A 6,019-nucleotide genomic window follows, 5' to 3' on the forward strand; every position below is an offset into this window, starting at 1 on the left:
CCGCCGCCGCCGCAGCAGCAACAACAGCAGCAGCATGATGAGGAGGAGTAGGTACACAGCTCCTGCACGTCTCATCAGTCACCCAACATCCCCATTATTCATTTAGCCTTCTCCGCCCTCCTCTCCAACCCATTACACCCAGCCCTTCCACCTCTCCCAGACATCCATCCATCAGTTCCTCCATCCGTACTTTCTTCTTACGCATCCCCCCTTTCCACCTGGAATTCATGGAACCCAGGCGGCTCCTGAAAATTATATCGACAAACATTGAGGCAGGTCTGCCAGTAAAATAATATTAATATATTTCAATATTTTTAAAATTATTTGAATCCCCAAATATAGTCGTTTTTTTCCCCTCGAGAGGGGATTTTTCAATTCAATTCAATTTTTCAATTTTTTTATATCATTTTACTTGAAATCAAGTTTAAAGGAACACCTATTAAGAGGAACCAGCAGATGCTTCCTTCAGCTAATTCCACTCATTTAACTGGACTTTTTTATTCACTGTGTCCTGTACTGCTGTCTGAGCCGTTTGGCAGTGAAAACTGTGCAGGTTCAGAGATAGCTGTTAAGTGCTGAGATGGACATTTGGGAAGAAAAAAGAAGCAGCAGCTAAGATCACCATCTGGGTGTTCACTCTGCCCACTAGACTATGAAAATTTAATAGGATCTAATTTTCAAACCACCTCATAATTTATTGCTGTGCCATCTGAACCGACGTCCTCGGGAAGGAGTCGATGCGAAGAGAATGGAGGATCCGGACGGACTTTATTAATGAAGTAAAACAGAAATAGTGCCGGAATTAATTTCACTGCTAAATGTTGGTGGCAGCGTAGTTGGTGGCAGATTATTTATGAGCGGAGAAATAAATACTGTCATAAGATTTAAAAAACACTCAGCAGCTCGGAGTTTGTTGGAGCTTTATTTCTCAGGTGTCCTTTGTGTTTAATTTGTATTTTTTTGTAGACATTTTTTAAGAGAAAACAAAGTCTACAATTTGTAGTCTGCTGTATTCATCGATCAGAGCCTGAAATATTATATCTTTCTCCATGCTATCAGGAAAAGATATTGATCAGAAATATTTCAAACCATTTCGGTAAACTTCAGGACAGAACTGCAAGTCTCCCCTGCCCCCCTTGAAAGTGGCAGATGCTGAAGATAACGTCCAGTGAGACAACTGGATACATTGATCATACAAAGATGACTTTATTTATTCTTTTTGTGAACTACTTGTTGATCTTGGAAGTCATGGGAAAATTATGTTCTTATCATCCACTCCCTGTAACGTGAAGCTCGAGGCGAACTCAGTGTTTGGTTAGAACTGGAGCAAATAAAGTAAAGTCTCTTCATGATGGGATGCTACCACCATCTGAACCTTTATGGGTCAGCTCCAGTTGTATGATGAAAGAGACTCTAGTGGCCTGGCCCAGATCGGACAACTGTGTATGTAGAAAAAATGGGGATTAAAAAAGAAATCTCTTATCCAGTGTCACTCATCTTCTCAACTCACTTGAATGTAAGCCTACTTTATTCCAGTGAGTCCTAACCTGGTTGAGTCATGCAGTGTTTAGATTAAACTGCACTGCCATCATTCTGTCCATGCATTGAAATACCTTAAAATTTTTCTTTTTTTTTTACTTTTGCGCTAGAAACTAGTTTTTGCACTTACACCTGTGCAGTGTGAGAACCAGATATTCTTCTTCAGATAATTTAAACTACCAGCGTTGGGGGTGGGGATGCCAAGAAAACAAGCGGAATAGACATGAGGGAACAAGGCTGCCAGTTACTGTGAGATGTAGGCTGCAATCAGACCTAAAACAACGGTGGGATCAATCTGCAATCAGACCTAAAACAACGGTGGGTAAATGACCGGTTGAAGTGCAGCTGAAAACGGGTCGAGGAAAGTGATCAGGGCAAGGAGGGATGAGAAGGAGATTCTGACAGCAGTGAAAGGAGTGGTGTAAAGTCACAAACAACTGCCCTCTTTTTTAAGTGTTGCCTTTTGAAACTGAGTCCGGGGCTGAATTCTCTGGACGTTTTTTTTTTTTTTGTTTTTTGTTTTTGTCAGATCAGTTCAAAAGCCGATATGTATGAAATACCTCAAAGTTACCGTCGGTAGCGCCACGCTGCAGTGGTGCTGGATCTGAATTTCTTGCCAGCACAAGCAAAATGGTTAGAATTCTACGGAAAGACTGATCTCAGCAAGAAGGGCTTAAGTAAAAGCTTCCTCTCAAGCAGACGTTGCCTGACACAAACAACTAAAATGCTGACAACACAGACAGAAAGCCAGGGAAAAAGCTCAAATTTAATTGAAACAAAACAGTAGGCGTCCTCCATGCTCGGTGCTGGCTCCATTCGGTGGTCTAAACCAGAGTAATTTCACCAGACTGCGATAAAGTATCAGACAGATGCTGTTCAATCCTCCTCCAGGGTTTAATGAACAGACAAGGCCAAAAGTAAAAGTAAGAAGCTTGTTTTTATTCTGATGCCGAGCGGACATAATCATAACCTTGCTGCAGCAGATTGAAAACCTCGCTGAAAATGAAGAGGAATTTTAACAAAAACAGGATGAGCATGCAGGCTGAATCTGGAACACAGATTTGAGAAAAGTAGAGAGAGTAGAGTCTCTGAACCTTGGTGGTTTGAACTACTGCTCAGTAAAGGTCTCATATTTTGACCCCATGACCTGTAGATGGACTTGTAACCAAAGCTTATTGACAGGCTTTAGATTGAAAATGAATTTTGAGGCAGGTTGAGTCGGAGACCTCGCTGTTTTAGTTGGCTTTCCTTTTACTTACAACTCACTGCTTTATTTATGCTGCACCCTGTCTCACGAGGTCTGGCTTGAAAAGGTTTTTTTTAGTCACATGGGATTTTTTAACCAGGTCAAATAAAGTAGGGAAGGGTTTCTACTGAGTCTAACTGAAAAAAGACAACACAGACAGAGTAGACTGGAACTACGCTGTGTATTTGACTGGGTGTACTGTAGAAGGAAGTGCATTTCTTTGATGTCAGGAGCTAAAAGGCCAACATGCTTTTTGCATTGACTAGTGTTAGCTCCTTGGCAGGAAATGCATTTACATCACTGTGCCTAGAGTTCTGCTGACTCCCAGCAAAGAGATTACCTGTTTGGTTGAAGTGGTGACCTGAGGTTTTTCTTTATGGCGTCTGGACCACACTGCTGGGATTGGCTCCATCTTCCTTCACAAACCTAAAAAGGAGTGTGTTGATTCAATGACCTGCTTCCAATAGTTGTAAATATTAGAAAGTGCAACTTTTAAATGGGTATAAACCTACGTGTGTATACATCTAGACCATGTAACCACGCCTGCATCTGTAGAAATCTTTGGGATGAACCTTGTCAACTTAGGCTTTAGACCTTCACAGACGAAAGGCAACAAGGCAGGATGTTGTAGTATAAGTAGACTACAGCTACTAGAACCAAATGTGTGGCAAACTTTAGTGACCTACTTTTCCTTGAAGCCAGTTTTTGTATTGTCTTTAAGACGGTGTAAGAAAAATATCTATATATATATTGATATTTTCACTGAATATATTGATATTAGTAGCACAGTACTGTATCGTGATAAATATCACATCGTCAGATTCTTGCCAATACACACCGCTTATTGTAAATGGCTTATCTTGATAAAAGAAACCTTGACACTAACTGAATATCTGTTACTTGATGTAGCCTTGCTTCACTGTGCCACACTATCAGCCAGGATTCTTTCAGAAAGAAAAAACCAAACAAACTGTATTTTCAGCTAACAGTGCCTCTAAATTGCTGCACTAATGGAAGTGGCATTTTTCCCAGAGGAAAATGTGTCACTCTCTGAAGTGTACTATTTTACTGAATGAAGGTCACGTCGTCGTCAACATCCGCAGCATTTATTTTACATGAAAAAAAGCTGCACTGACAGGACCATTAAAGGTGGTGAGACTAAAGAAAACTACCTGTGGAAAATAGTTTGCATTCTTTACTGTGCGTAGTCTCTATTTTCTCATTTTGACCAAATTTTATTTTCTCAATGAGGTGTCGGAGACAGCGCCATGATGCATGTCTGTTATTTCACAGCTGTGTCACTCTTCCAGCCTTCGTTCATTCTAATTATTGACCGCTGCAGAATTGCCAGGGCTTTAATTAGTGCTAGTGTAACTAATTGGCTTGCATAGGAGAGACATTGATGGGAGGCAAGAAAATGAATTAATGAGGAGAGGCATTGGCAGATTAAATGCTGCTGCTGAAAAGTAAAAATGAATGCCGTTCAGCAGTTGGCTTGGCATTTATGTCACAGGCAGCAACACAGGAAGTGACACGTCAAAAGAAAAAGAAAACAACACTTATTAATTGTTTATGGTCTGTACACATAGAAGAGAGGGGGAAGAGGGGTATGTTTTATGTTTGTGTATTTGTTTATTAATTTATGGTTTTTATTATTAACAAGTCTGCTTCCTTTACCACCAGGCCACCACAGCCCCTAGTTGTTATTTTAAATTCACTACAATCTACATACACATTATGTTACATTATGTTACACTTTACAATATTTTAAACAAGTACAAACTATAAAAAGTACCAGTGCTACTGCAAACCCTACAGTTTTATAGATAGATTTCAATAGCCTTAAGAAAAAAAGGTCAATGTTTTCTAAATGCGTATCTTTCAAAGATCCCAAATCACCACTAGCATCACTGTAAGCATGGTAAACAAAGCAAGTGCTTCCTGTTGTTAAAGTAATTTCAGAGCAGCAGTTGTACAACTTTTTTTCTTTTTTTTTCATTTAGCCTGGCTGCTCATCCATCTCCAGGTAACTTGAGTCTGACAGCTCTGCAGAATCAGAATGGAGATCATTAAATCATCTCCAGGGCTTGGAGTGTGTGGTTCAAAAGTTCAATAATAGAACATTCAGCACGATAATTACTATGACTTTCTCTTCTCCTCCCCTGGACGTGTCAACTGTTTGGGGATGTCCTTATCTGCTGTCCTACTGATTTGTTACCTAGATGTCCTGTGGGCAAGTTTAATACTGAAACCACAGTTTTATTGGACTTGGCTCATCAGCGATAGACACTGTTTCTGTAGTTAAGACCTGAGCTCTTAAACAGGGAGTGGTGCAGAAAATAGTCCTTTATAGGATGTGCTTGTTGGTTTTTTTAACAGCTTGACAGCACGACAGTGATTATATCAGCTGACAGGTATGTTTGTTAACTTATTAACTGTACCTTGTGGTTTAAATGAAACTGCATCTAGATGGCGCTAGGCCCAGTTTAACATGTACTACAAACCATATGGTCAATTTAGAGTGATAGGAAACTCTGAATTGACTCTTGGTATGACTGTGAGAGTCAGTGGTTGTTTGCCTCTATAAATGGCCCTGTGATGGACTGGTGAACTGTCCAGGGTGTCCACTACCCTAGAGTTTGGACTGCAGGGACTGGCTCCTGTTACTGCCCAACCCGGCAAAAGATTAAGTGGTAGAAAACAGATGGATGGACATAGTAGACTGGTTTCTGCTTCATCTTCCATTAGTTTAGGGTTCCATTGCCTGAAAAAATGTTGATGACCTCTGGTTCAGACTATTTCTGGTTTCTGTGCCAACCCATTGTTCTTTCAAAGTTACAAAAATATTGATTTTTATATGTTTTGTTAAACGCAATCACATCATTTTGCACTGGAAGCAAAGCCGCATATTTTCTGGAAAATGCAATCAGTAAACAGGTGATAGAATTTTACAGAATTGCTAACCATTAAAAGGACTCGTGTTGTAACTGAATATCCCACATGACCCTATGCACATGTACTGTATACTCTTCACTAGAGCTCACTTGTTACTAGCTGTTCATTCCATTGACAGGAGAAATCTCTCAAGCGCGGGATGGACTTTTGATGTAAGTACGTTAACCTTTGAAACAAAAGCCGACCCTGGCCCACCTCATTCTCTTGTAATTGCTTGAACTGGATACGTTCACTCAGCTGAAAAGGTTATTGTGTTTCCTGTCAGTTGCCATGCACTGT

At 40.3% G+C, this 6,019-nt stretch overlaps 1 protein-coding gene across 3 annotated transcripts in view; it reads left to right on the forward strand.

Annotated features, from left to right (window-relative positions):
• Positions 1 to 6,019, forward strand: part of b3galt2 (UDP-Gal:betaGlcNAc beta 1,3-galactosyltransferase, polypeptide 2) — a 27,861-nt gene that overhangs the window by 17,745 nt on the left and 4,097 nt on the right. The window contains exon 1 of one of the 3 annotated variants that reach the window (XM_017039838.2): positions 1 to 51. The exons of 1 other annotated variant lie outside the window; for it this stretch is intronic. The gene's annotated coding sequence lies outside the window, so the exon portion shown is untranslated. The remainder of the gene's footprint in view (positions 52 to 6,019) is intronic. One more of the 3 variants, XM_008338423.3, reaches the window with a different exon arrangement.

Source organism: Cynoglossus semilaevis, chromosome 2 (genome assembly GCF_000523025.1).
Source record: "Cynoglossus semilaevis isolate Cse_v1.0 chromosome 2, Cse_v1.0, whole genome shotgun sequence".
NCBI lineage: Eukaryota > Metazoa > Chordata > Actinopteri > Pleuronectiformes > Cynoglossidae > Cynoglossus > Cynoglossus semilaevis.